The sequence below is a fragment of the Crinia signifera genome, chromosome 7, assembly GCF_055691185.1.
Source record: "Crinia signifera chromosome 7, ASM5569118v1, whole genome shotgun sequence".
NCBI lineage: Eukaryota > Metazoa > Chordata > Amphibia > Anura > Myobatrachidae > Crinia > Crinia signifera.
This window is the reverse complement of record NC_139223.1, coordinates 70,423,131-70,437,512: the sequence shown is the minus strand read 5'-3', so window position 1 is coordinate 70,437,512 and position 14,382 is coordinate 70,423,131.

Below are 14,382 nucleotides of genomic sequence, written 5' to 3'. Positions count from 1 at the left end.
TGCCTAATTAGGGGTAGTCCAGCAATTCAGGACTTAAAAATAGGGGCAAAAGAAGATCGTATTGCGCTTTACGCAGACGATATATTACTATATAATGATGATTACCATAAGGTAATACCAGAAGTCCTGGAAATAATTAATACTTTTGGAAGTCACTCGGGCCTTAAGATCAACTGTGCCAAATCCTGCATTCTCCCCCTAAGTGACACCCCTGTCCTGGGACAGATAATCCATACCCCTTTAAAATGGGTGGAAAGATTTCAATATTTGGGTATATGGGTTTCAAGGGAGATAACCAGGTTTGAGTCACTTAAATTAACGCCCCAAATTGATTATGTAAAATCTAGGATAGGACCATGGGGTAAATTACCTTTGTCGCTGACAGGCCGGGTTAACCTAGTCAAAATGATTCTCCAACCTAAAATAGTGTATATATTTAAGCACTCACCACTCTATCTCCCCCGAAGAATTTTTCAGTTATTAGATGGCCTAATATCTACATTTATCTAGGGCAGTAAAAGAGTCCGACTCAGAAAATATATTTTGACCAAACGTAAAGGCGAGGGAGGGTTGGCCTTACCAGACTTCTGGCTATACTACCTTTCATCCCATCTAACCCATATTAAGAACTGGGTACAGAAGGGGGGAATATGACTTGATAGATCAGTTGGTGAGATTAATATCCCCGGGACAGACCCCCCTGCAACTACTCCTAAATTGCAATTTGAAGCGGAGTAAAGCCCTGGCTAATGTAAGAACTGCCACTAATCAAGTTAGGTTCCAACAGACCCAATTGTACCTGCTACATAGGATCTATATGACACCGGAACGCATGTATAAATTCGGGGGGTAGAGCGAATGCGAATTGCCCCAAATGTAAGGATGCAGCTGGAACGTTCTGTCACCTGCTCTGGATGTGTCCAAAGGTGACTGGATTCTGGGCAGGGGTTATTGGCATAATAGTATCGAAGGGTATCCCTCCTAACAGTTGCACACCTAAAGCCTGTATTCTATCGATAATAGAGGATGGTTTAATGAATAAATATGAGAAGCAGTTTTTTATAAACCTGTGCACCTTGGCCAAGATCTGTATTGTCAGAAAATGGATGGCAGAAGAAGGGCCAGAGGTGGACATGTGGTTGGCACTGGTTGCCGAGACTATGGCCCACGAGAGAGGAACGGATAATAAATTCCACTTAATCTGGAAAATATGGTGAAACAAGTTAGAATATAACATGGATACTGGATTAGGATAATGGTATAAAGTGGATTAGATACATCGAAAGGATAGCTATTAACCTAAGAGGGGGAGGGGGGAGAGGGAAGGAAATAAAGTAATAGATGGGAATATATGTATTGGTTGTGAAATAGTTTTGCCCGAGACCCGGCGCTGCGCAATGACACCCGCTTGTACATAGTAGGTGGGGAAGAAAAGTAGAATATAGAAATTGCATGTATACATGGACTTATTTACTTAAATTATCTTATGAATCAATTAATTAAAAATAATCAACTTCACTTCTCAATAGGAAGACTAGAAAGGGGAAAGAGAAGCCACATGGATAAAGAGTTCACACTTTACACTTTATATTGCACTAGGCACTTTAGCAAGATAAACAGAACACTAAGAAAGTGACAAAAAATTTAATATAATTTCACAAAGGGTTCTGAGAAACCCCTCAGATAAGCACATAGGTGATCATTTAAAATATAACTGTTAAAGGTAAGACATATTGGACAACTAAAACATAACACTGTAATTGACAAAGTTCCCTTCTTTTTTATGAAATGTATAAATAAAAACTGAATAAAAAAAATAATATATATTTTCCAAAGTAATCCTTGAGTTACATGGAGCACATAGGCGAACGCAGGGGGGTTTCTGGTTGCACAGAAACCCCCCTCCTCTTGGTGCCTTAAATGATGACAACAATAGCTGGTATATAATATGATCAATAGAGCTGCCACCACGTCATGCAGTGTAAGAGAAAGAGCAGAGCTGCTGCACATGCCCTGTGTGCCAGCTTCTACCACATTTACTGTATGTGTGGCTCTGAGCCCTCAAATACTGCAATAGACCAGAGAGTAGCTGGCAGGAAGAAGAGACAGGAGTCTTAACATTAGGTGGGAGAATGTGAGCTTAGAAAGTGCATTACTGTTCTATGTCTCTGTGTGTATTTATTTATTATGGCATGTTTAACCTTTTCCTGACCACTTATCTTATTTAAATGTTTGAAAAAGCCTATACTATAGACCATATTTTATGTTAAATATTAATACTAGATTTAATGCTGTATCCAGTGTATCAAAATACAAATTTTCAGGACTGTTACCGCTCCACCAGTCTCCCGTACTTACTCCAATTCCCTGCAGAGCGGGAGACTTTGGATTACATTTGGAAAGCCCCCTCTAAAAATCCTGCGTTTGCCACTGGAGCACAAATGTAGCGTCATGTCATTGTTACGTGAAGCATGATGGATGACACTAAATCATATTATGAGATACAAGCTTATTTGTTAATCGTTCAAGCATAATAGTGGCAACATAGCATTTTTCTGGATCATATGATCAGTCATCATTAGTGTGCTCTCAGCTGGATGCAGCGATTCGCATAAGATGCCTGCATGCATCATAGTGAGCATGGTGTCAAGATCAATGTTCTTCTATGCAAATGTGCATGTTCTGCACATAACACACACATGGGCCTTTATTCAGGTCTGATCGCAGTACAAATTTGTTTGGAAAATGGGCAAAACCGTGTGCACTGCAGGTTTGGAAGATGTAACAAGTGCATAGAGATAAGGTGCCCATACACGTACCAATTACCCGGTACTTTGGGCCTTATTCTGATCGGTGCGGATATTCCCGAATTCTTTCGGTGCGGGCCGCACGCATCGCTGTGCGGCAATCGTCCGTAGAAACGCCCACGTGTCCTCCGCATTCGGACGGACTCACTCTGTAAGAACAGGGCGTGTGTACGGACGACATATAAACCATGCGTGTGCGGGGGAAACACTCAGATTCTACACGGTCTGTCCGCGTATGCACGGCCTTCCCGCGTCAGAACGGACGCGAACTGGCCACTACGCACAGATGCGGTGTACATCCGCATACAACAAGACTACTGTTATCAAAGTTCCCACATAGATCACATGACACACTTATGCAATTAGCAAACCACTTTGAGAACAGATTGTTGCTCCTGGTCATCTGTTATTTAGCTAATTGATCCTTAAACACTTACAAGCACTATACATTAACCCTAACATTCCCTATGGGGATAAAAATGTGATCTACCCTTTTGCTGTGTACATATCTAAACATCCACATGTTTGTGTGTTAAAAGCTTTTTATACTTTTAATGTTAAAGACTAAAATAACACACAGACAACTTCTTAAACAAGTGCAAACTTTTATTCAAAAATGCAAATTATTAAATAAAACAAAAAAAAAAGGACCCCTATCACTGGTCCAGCAGCAGGACACAGAGGTCCTCCACATGGGCCGTCATGCGCCTCAGGTCCTCTCTCAACCTCATGAGAGCCCCTCTCACTCCCTGGGGTGGCTCCTGGTAATCTGTGTGCATGAGAAAGGGGGTACAGCATTAATTATGCTACTAACGTACACCTTGTACAGTCAATCCTAAGTACCTACACCACAGGTCTTCAACCTGTGGCCCTCCAGATGTTGTGGAACTACATGTCCCAGCATGCCCTGAGGTTTTTTGACATGCTCTTATAGGAACAAATGTGGCAATGCATGTTGGAACATGTAGTTTCACAACATCTGGAGGGCCAAAGGTTGAAGACCCATGACCTACACCATGGGTCCTCAAACTGCGGCCCTCCAGATGTGGTGAAACTACAATTCCCAGCATGCCTTGCCACAGTTTTCCTATAAGGGAGTGTTCAAACTGTGGCAAGGCATGCTGGGAATTGTAGTTTCACCACATCTGGAGGGCCGCAGTTTGAGGACCCATGACCTACACCATGCAAAATCATACATACAAAAAAAACCTTATCCACTCTTGTATGTTATGTCATGAAATATATGATCATGATGCTGCCACCACACCCACACACTTGTGTGACATATACATTTCACAATCTCTATATCAGAAACACAACCACACTTGAGGATCACTCACACTTGTCCTGGCCAAAGACTCCTCACTCAACTCAAAACATACACCCGCTACAACATGCCACATTGACCCATACATATATACCTGCATGTTACTGCTTAATAGCTAAACTGCATGATAGCTAGATAGATAGCTAGATAGAATAGATAGAATAGATACCACAGGAAAATGCTCGGCTACTTCCTCTGCCCATTACTTCATGATTCCTTGTCACATTTGACACATAGGTGAAAGGGCAGAACTAATCCGCTTCCATCCAACTATCAATTTCTAAGCTCAATCCATCATACATAATACCTTACAAAAATACATGACAACAACACGGGCACACTGTCTAGAGGGGGGCCCATGCAAACTGTCCACATGGGACTCCAGTATAAATCAGGCCTGCCCATATTCCATAGAAGTGTTTTTGTTGCTTCTATACAAAGAGCATCCATAAATTAACACTCATCACCTACATGAGCATCCAGATTGCACGTTAGCAGCATGGGCCTATAACACCAAAGTGTGTCTGTTGTTTTCCATTTTTTGGGACTACTCTTTACTATATTATAGGAAAATTGAATCAGCTGTGCGACATAACAACCTGTACCTAACTCACTAATGAAGCATTATGTCTACTTACCCCTGGCAGGCAGCTCGACCAGGTCATCCTCCTCCACATTGGGAGGTGGTGGAACATCCTCCAGGGGTAGGGGCACCTCCTCCTCCTCCACTTCCACCTCCTGCCCGACCTCCTGTGCCTCCTCTGTGTCCTCCTCTGTGACATAGCTCAGGTCCTGTGACTCGTCGTCAATGGCCCCCGCTTGTCTGGCCTCCTCAATGGCCATCTCCTCATTGGCCACCTCCTCTGTGGCCTCCGCACTGGCCACCTCCTCTGTGGCCTCCGCACTGGCCACCTCCTGGGCCTCCTGACGGGCCTGTCTTGCTCTCTCCCGTGCTGTGGGTTAAACATACAAAATGGGTGAGTGTCATTTCACATTGAAATAACTCTAACAAGTACATCTCATAACCACAATATATATGTGTTATATATCACACATATAGTATATGGCTTTTCTATGTCATAAACTCCCAATTGACATCATGTAATATTAATATTTAATAATGTTAAAATGCAAACACTCAATGGCCTAGATGCACTAGCCTTCAAAAGTGATACAATGTAGAGTGATAAACACGCAGCCAATCAGATCCTTCCTGTCATGTCACAGACTGTAGTTGTAAAAGGCCAGGTAGGAGCTGATTGGCTGCCTGTTTGTTACTCTCCATTTTAAAAATTGTGAACCAGACCGAATCCTGCCCTCTGTCAATTATATGTATTTGCCCAAAATACTTACAGCGTTGCAGACGCCGCCTCAGAGCCTGCAGACGCTCCGGCTCCCGCCTCCGCAGGTCGGACCATCGCCTCTCCAGTTGGGCGATGGTCCTCCGCACATGTGTGCGGGCGAATATGCGGCGCCGGGCCGCAACATATGCCCGGCGCTTGTCCCTATTAGTTATGAAGGGGCCTGCCTGCCCCAGTCTCCTCTCCATCACTCCTACCAGCGCCAGTAGCTCCGCAGTGGAGAAGGGTTCTGCACGCTGGTAGGAAGCCATTTTAGGAGTGGCACTAATCAAACTATCATGTGCTGTCATTGGTTGGTTAGAGTGATATTTGGTATTAACTTTATTGTTCATTTTTACACTAACAGCGTGTATGCGCCCGAACATACGGCTAACCCATTGCATCGCACCCCCATCCTAAACACACAGTCTAAACTAAGATGTAAACACATTATATATAATCTATAACATTCCCCAAACATGGGTATAAGCACCAGGTGAAATAGTCTGCATCACTAGACACTAACACCTAACTCAACAAGGTAGTAAACAGGTATTTTATAATGAAAGCTATGCAACAGAAACATAGCAAATAGTGGCAGACCTTTTCAAAAAATTTGCCCATGCTGCCATGTGTACACTTACCTTCTACTGGCCCCTAATACAGAGGTGGAATGAAAAGTAGCTAGCATACAGCCTGAATTTGGAGTGCTTTCACATGTGATTTGGATGCTAGCACTGATTACTTGTGGCTAAGTGGTGGACTGGATTGACATATGGAATGGGTAGTGTCAGTTGTACTACATAGCAAACAAGTGCACAGTACAGAAGTACATTCAAATATACATGTCATGTCTGACCTCAGTTGTATTTGGTCATTGGTGTTGGAATCTGCATTTAGCAAATAAATCAGACTTACTGAGTTTGCCAGGTTTTTTGGGAATATTTTTCCACACCAAGGGGCGGCCCGTATGCGCCGCACGGTTGACGCTGGCGTACGGGACGCGGCCGTACGGAACGCAGCTTGCAGCTGATTAACGCCAATTACAGAAATAGTATTTAAAGTGGTCCTAGAAAGGCAAACACTTGTTGCAAACATGGCAGGGTCAGACTCAGAGGAAGAGCAGGTGGTGCATAATCTGTTGGCCCGCATGGAGGCCAACACCACCTATGTACCCCTCAACCCAGAGGACCGAGCTGGCCCGTCAACAGCAGGCCAATCAGCAGCTGGGCCATCCTCAGCAGAATCATTGGGAACACAGCAGGTGGCTTCCCAACAGAGTAGCCAGCCCAGCACTTCAGGTACAGCAACCGGTGGGCGTGGCCGTGGCAGTGGCAGTGCCCGTGCCAGTGCCCGTGGCCGCAGTGGGGCAACACGGGAACCCACAACAAGAAACATGGCATATGAACCGCGGGAGCTTGACATCCTGGTGACCCGGGCACGTGATTTAATTGAGTGTCCAGCGGTGAAGTTGACACACACAAGGAGATGGAAGATCTGGGAGGAGATAACGGCGGAGATTAATGCAGTGGCTCCACAAGTTCGACAGGCAGAGCATGTTAAGAAGAGGCAAGTACATGTGTGTTACATTAGAGTAGTACAAGTCCAGTAATGTTTACATTCAATATTAGATCTAGTTGGGCAATGGGTGTTCACGTTGCTTGGACGCACAGACATGTAGGCCATGACATTGAATTGATAGTTATTGGAGGGTGACTGTTTTTGTATCTTCTAAGGATTGGTTTGAAAAAAGAATATAATGTAAGTTTGGTGTCAGTAGCCACATGTTGTATTATGTTTCAGATTGCAATGGGTGCTACAGCAAACATGAGGAGTTACATGTATTAATATGTACACTTTGATTGCAGGTGGCACGACTTCAAAGGCAACCTCAAGAAGAAATTGACCGACCGGTGGCAACACAGCCAGACCTCTGGGGCTGGCCCCATGCCATCCAAGCTGAAGCTCACCCCCCTGGAAGAGATGGCCCAGTGCTGTATAGCAGTGGAGGAGGTCCGGGGGGTGAGCACTATAGACAGCGAGTCCCCAGCGGAAGTGATGGCTTCTACTCTAGAAGGTAATTATTTGCAAGGCCATAAGTAGATGTTTAACATTTTGCATGGAATGTGTGGTAATTTCAATTTTCTTGTTCAACAGCATCGCCACCGCTTGGTCAAGATTCTCTTGAGGAGGTTGTGGAGTCTGTGCCACCTGGCCCCAGTAGCAGGCCCGTGCAGCAGCCGCCGGGATTGTCTGCGGCTGAATTGTCCATGTGGGGCCGTGTGATGGATAGTATTGTGCAGCAGGGAGAGTCGGCATTCGAGCGGGTGCGTAGGGCCGAGGAGGTGCTGCAGGGTTTGACCACCAGCCAGCAGAGTATTGCTGAGAGCCTGCAGGCTATGAGTGCCAGCCAGCAAGCTATGGCTGGCAGCCAACAAGCTATTGCTGGTAGCCTGCAGGTGCTGGCTGATCAAGCCCTGCGGCAAAACGACCTCCTCCTCCGCCATAATGAACTTATGGTGGAGCTAGTTACCAGCAATAGGGCCCTAATGTCACCCGCTTCGGGTGCATTACCATCCTCATCACTCCCTGCTGCCAGAGGGGGAAGAAGATCCACCCCCTCACCAGCATGCGCTCCACATGAGCCACCATCAGCCTCTGGCCGTGGACGAGGCACAAGAGCTGCTGCACGTGGCAAGGAGCCTGCCAGGGCCAAACGTGCTCGCAAATGAACTTGTGTCCCCATTAATCTCCACCGTTATGTCTTCCCAAATCTTCCATTGAGCTGTGTGTGTCAGCAGCCTGTGTCCAAATCCGTGCCCAGGGTCACCACTTTTGCCCGCGGTTCAAATGTCATGTTTGGTTCCTCTGTTGCCCTGTTTCAGTGTGCTGTACTTGAAGTGTTGGTGCTGTACTTTTGTTGTGAAGCCACCTGATGTGTTCCCAATGATTCTGCTGTGGCTATTTATTCTTTATTATTTTATTTGGTCCTGGTATGGTACCATTTGTTTTGTTATGTATTTTCATTTTTTGCCTAAGTTTGTTTAACCCCTTCCCGACATTTGACGTACATTTACGTCATGGCCGGGAGGTACTTCCCGACACATGGCATAAATGTACGTCATGAGTTTAAACTGTCACTGCGTCTCGAGACGCAGTGACAGAGGGACGATGTCTGCTGTCCCTGACAGCAGACATGTCCCTGCATGCCCAGGGGGGGCTGCGATGTCACCCCCCCGTCGGCGATCGCTGTGATTGGCTGTTCAGTGTGAACAGCCATTCACAGCGTTTTCCTGTGTTACCAGCGAATCGGACGCTCGGTAACACAGGTGTCAATCACCGCCGGGCGTCAGGGGGCATGAGGGGGTCATCGGTGACGATGACACCTCACCCCACCCTCACCCCACCTGCCCCCAAGGCTGTGATTGGTCCGTGGGACCCACGGACCAATCACAGCCAAGGCGCGACATTTAAACTGACGGTGACTGCGCTGCAGACGCCATTCCGGTCTGGAATAGCGTGCAGAACGGTCACCGTGCCTGCCTGCCGTGAATACCGACCTGATCCTTGCTAATACTTACCTGATCCTTGCAAATACCTTACCTGATCACCTTATCACTGCTTGTAGCGTGCTGGACGCTTCCTGGATCTGACTTCCTGAGACTTCCTGCTGCTGCTGCAGTGTGATAGAGAGATAGAGAGATAGAGAGAGAGATAGAGAGAGATAGAGAGAGATAGAGAGATAGTGACAGAGAGAGCTATATTTTGTGTCTGCTACCCCCCCTTTTTGGGGGTGCAGGGGTTTTCTATATATATATAACTGTCAGTGCTGCTGCTGCAGTGTCATACAGTGATAGATAGTGATAGATAGTGATAGATAGTGAGAGGTAGAGAGATAGAGAGATTTGTGTCTGCTACCCCCCCTTTTTGGGGGTGCAGGGGTTTTATTTTATATATATAACTGTCAGTGCTGCTGCTGCAGTGTCATAGAGTGATAGATAGTGATAGATAGTGAGAGATAGAGAGATAGAGAGAGATAGTGACAGAGAGTGATAGAGAGTGTATATTTTGTGTCTGCTACCCCCCCTTTTTGGGGGTGCAGTTTTTTTTTATACATATAACTGTCAGTGCTGCTGCTGCAGTGTCCTAGAGTGATAGATAGTGAGAGATAGTGAGAGATAGAGAGATAGAGAGAGATAGTGACAGAGAGTGATAGAGAGTGTATATTTTGTGTCTGCTACCCCCCCTTTTGTGCTGATCAGTATATCTGTGCTGATCAGCAACTTTTTGGGGGCGCAGAGGTTTTTTTTTTATATATATACCTGTCAGTTGCTGCCAGTTGCACTGTCAGTTGCACCAAAGGTTGTGCACCTGCTGGTAATCAGTGTCGCATCACTGATCACCTTTTTTTTTTTTTGTGAGTGCTGTGGGGTCTTTTTTTAATTTTTTTTTTACACACACTGATTTTGTGGGTGTCCTGTGGCCACTGTGCGCCGATCAGTGACGTACATCACTGATCAGCTTTTTCGGCACAGGGTTGATCAATTTTTTTTTTTTTTTGATCAGATTCCTGTTGCCTTTGAGCGCTGTTCAGTGACAGACGTTACTGACCAACATCTGTGCTCAATTTTTGGCGCAGGACCTTTTTTTTTTTTTTTTAACCCCTTCAATTTTTTATTTTTAACCCCTTCATTTTTTTTTTTTTATTGGTATAAAGTATTTTTTTTTTTCTGCACCACATACACACTACATACCCCCCGGATTGAAATAAAGTTTGTACCCCCCCCTACACTATACACGTGTTGAAACATTTCACTACCAGTAACACAAAAATAAAAATGGCATCCCAAATGTCCTCCCAAATGTCCTCCCAAATGTCCTCCCAGTCATCCAGGAGAATGTATTCAGTGGAGGAGGCATATGCCATGCTTGCCTCTGACTCTGACACAGGCAGTGATGCAAGCGGGGAATTTGAAGGATTCGTCTTAAGCTCCTCTTCCTCCTCTGGTGATGAGGGACCCCCTCAAAGACGCCCCCGTAGATCAGCTGAGATTCCCCCCCCAATAATTGATCTAGTATGGACCCCACCACCAGACAATTTTGAGCCCCAGGTTCCTGAGTTTTTGGCCATGCCAGGAATCCAATTTGATTCCACAGGTCTCAGAGAAATTGACTTTTTCAAATTATTTTTCTCTGATGATTTTATAAATTTAATGGTGGACCAAACTAATTTATATGCCCAGCAGTTTATTGCTCAAAACCCCACGTCATCATTTGCTAGGTGGACCCCTGTAGATGCAGTAGAGATGATGACGTTTTGGGGTCTGGTGTTTCATATGGGCATAGTAAAAAAGCCAGAAATTAGGCAATATTGGAGTACAGATGTTCTGTACAGTACTCCATTTTACCGTATGGCCATGCCCCGGACTCGATTTGAGACAATTCTTAAATTTATACATTACACCGATAATGCACAGTGCCCACCCAGAGATGATCCCACCTTTGACCGGCTATTCAAAGTCAGGCCGGTCATTGATCATTTCAGTGCCAAATTTGAAGAGGTGTACATCCCTGAAAAATTTATTTGTATCGACGAGTCCCTTATACATTTTAAAGGAAGGGTTAAATTCCGCCAGTACCTTCCCAGTAAGAGGGCAAGGTATGGCATAAAAATGTATAAACTGTGTGAAAGCACCTCAGGGTACACCCACAGGTTTAGGGTTTATGAAGGGAAGGATTCAAGAATTCAACCGCCAGAATGCCCCCCCTCCCTCGTAGGTGTTAGTGGGAAAATTGTCTGGGATTTAGTGCACCCCTTCCTGGATAAAGGTTATCACCTCTATGTGGATAACTTTTACACTAGCATCCCCCTGTTTAAGGCCCTTGGTTCAAGAGGTACAGCAGCTTGCGGTACTGTGCGCAAGAACCAAAGAGGCCTCCCAAAAACGCACATTGCCCAAGTAATGAGAAGGGGTGAAAGCAGGGGAATATGCAACGAAAATATGTTGTTGGTCAAATATAAGGACAAGAGGGATGTCCTTATACTGACAACAATTCACGGAGACAGTACCACCTCCGTCCCTGTACGAGGTACCAGTACCCACACCTCCAAACCTAATTGTATCCTGGATTACAATAGGTACATGGGCGGAGTGGATCTTTCAGATCAGGTACTGAAGCCGTACAGTGCCCTGCGGAAAACAAAAATCTGGTACAAGAAGGTGGCCGTGTATATCATCCAGATGGCACTGTATAACGCTTACGTGCTATTCCGTTCTACCGGCCAGAGGGGGACATTTATGCACTTTCAAGAGGAAGTCATAAAGGGCCTAATATTTGGGAACCAGCAGGCTGAGGGCCCCAGTACTTCTAGTACTGGCCCCCGTATTGTACCAGGGCAGCATTTTCCTGATGAAATCCCCTCCACTGGAAAAAAGGGCAGGACACAAAAAAGGTGCAAAGTTTGCTATAAAAAGGGAATAAGAAAGCAAACTATTTTCCAGTGTGACACTTGCCCCGACAAACCCGGCCTATGTATAAAGGAGTGTTTTAAAATATACCACACATCTATGGAATATTAGGTTCATAATTTCACCGTGCTTCGGGGGTCTTGCTAATGCCACATAGCACCCACCATTCATTCCACCAGAATCTGAGCCGCAAAATCCAAAAATCACTCCTTCCCTTCTGAGTCCTGCCATGCACCCAACTGGTATTTTTTGGTCACATGTGAGGCATTGCCGTACTCGGGAGAAATTGGGGCACAGATTTTGGGGTGCTTTGTCTCCTTCATTCCTTGTGAAAATGAAAAATTTTGAGCCAGAACTGCATTTTTGTGTAAAAAAATGTAATTTTTCATGTTCACTGCCCAGTTTTATCAAAATTGGTGAAACCCCTGGGGGTTTGAAATGTACACTATACCTCTAGATGAATTCCCTGAGGGGTGTAGTTTGCAAAATGGGGTCACTTGTGGGGGGGTTCCACTGTATTGGTGCTTTGGGGGTCTTGCTAATGCGACATAGCACCCACCATCATTCCACCAGAATTTGTGCTGCAAAATCCAAATATCACTCCTTCCCTTCTGAGTCCTGCCACTTTTTGGTCACACATGAGGCATTGCCGTACTCGGGAGAAATTGGGGCACAGATTTTGGGGTGCTTTGTCTCCTTCATTCCTTCTGAAAATGAAAAATTTTGAGCCAGAACTGCATTTTTGTGTAAAAAAATGTAATTTTTCATTTTCACTGCCCACTTGTATCAAAATTGTTGAAACCCCTGGGGGTTTGAAATGTACACTATACCCCTAGATGAATTCCCTGAGGGGTGTAGTTTGCAAAATGGGGTGACTTGTGGGGGGGTTCCACTGTATTGGTGCAACATAGCACCCACCATTCATTCCACCAGAATCTGTGCTGCAAAATCCAAAAATCACTCCTTCCCTTCTGAGTCCTGCCATGCACCCAACTGGTATTTTTTGGTCACATGTGAGGCATTTCCGTACTCGGGAGAAATTGGGGCACAGATTTTGGGGTGCTTTTTCTCCTTCATACCTTCTGAAAATGAAAAATTTTGAGCCAGAACTGCATTTTTGTGTAAAAAATGTAATTTTTCATGTTCACTGCCCACTTGTATCAAAATTGGTGAAACCCCTGGGGGTTTGAAATGTACACTATACCCCTAGATGAATTCCCTGAGGGGTGTAGTTTGCAAAATGGGGTCACTTGTGGGGGGGTTCCACTGTATTGGTGCTTGGGGGGTCTTGCTAATGCGACATAGCACCCACCAAAATTCCACCAGAATCTGAGCTGCAAAATCCAAAAATCACTCCTTCCCTTTTGAGTCCTGCCATGCACCCAACTGGTATTTTTTGGTCACATGTGAGGCATTGCCGTACTCGGGAGAAATTGGGGCACAGATTTTGGGGTGCTTTTTCTCCTTCATACCTTCTGAAAATGAAAAATTTTGAGCCAGAACTGCATTTTTGTGTAAAAAATGTAATTTTTCATGTTCACTGCCCACTTGTATCAAAATTGGTGAAACCCCTGGGGGTTTGAAATGTACACTATACCCCTAGATGAATTCCCTGAGGGGTGTAGTTTGCAAAATGGGGTGACTTGTGGGGGGGTTCCACTGTATTGGTGCTTGGGGGGTCTTGCTAATGCGACATAGCACCCACCAAAATTCCACCAGAATCTGAGCTGCAAAATCCAAAAATCACTCCTTCCCTTCTGAGTCCTGCCATGCACCCAAATGGTATTTTTTGGTCACATGTGAGGCATTGCCGTACTCGGGAGAAATTGGGGCACAGATTTTGGGGTGCTTTGTCTCCTTCATACCTTCTGAAAATGAAAAATTTTGAGCCAGAACTGCATTTTTGTGTAAAAAAATGTAATTTTTCATTTTCACTGCCCACTTGTATCAAAATTGGTGAAACCCCTGGGGGTTTGAAATGTACACTATACCCCTAGATGAATTCCCTGAGGGGTGTACTTTGCAAAATGGGGTGACTTGTGGGGGGGTTCCACTGTATTGGTGCAACATAGCACCCACCATTCATTCCACCAAAATCTGTGCTGCAAAATCCAAAAATCACTCCTTCCGTTCTGAGTCCTGCCATGCACCCAACTGGTATTTTTTGGTCACATGTGAGGCATTTCCGTACTCGGGAGAAATTGGGGCACAGATTTTGGGGTGCTTTTTCTCCTTCATACCTTCTGAAAATGAAAAATTTTGAGCCAGAACTGCATTTTTGTGTAAAAAAATGTAATTTTTCATTTTCACTGCCCACTTGTATCAAAATTGGTGAAACCCCTGGGGGTTTGAAATGTACACTATACCCCTAGATGAATTCCCTGAGGGGTGTAGTTTTCAAAATGGGGTGACTTGTGGGGGGGTTCCACTGTATTGGT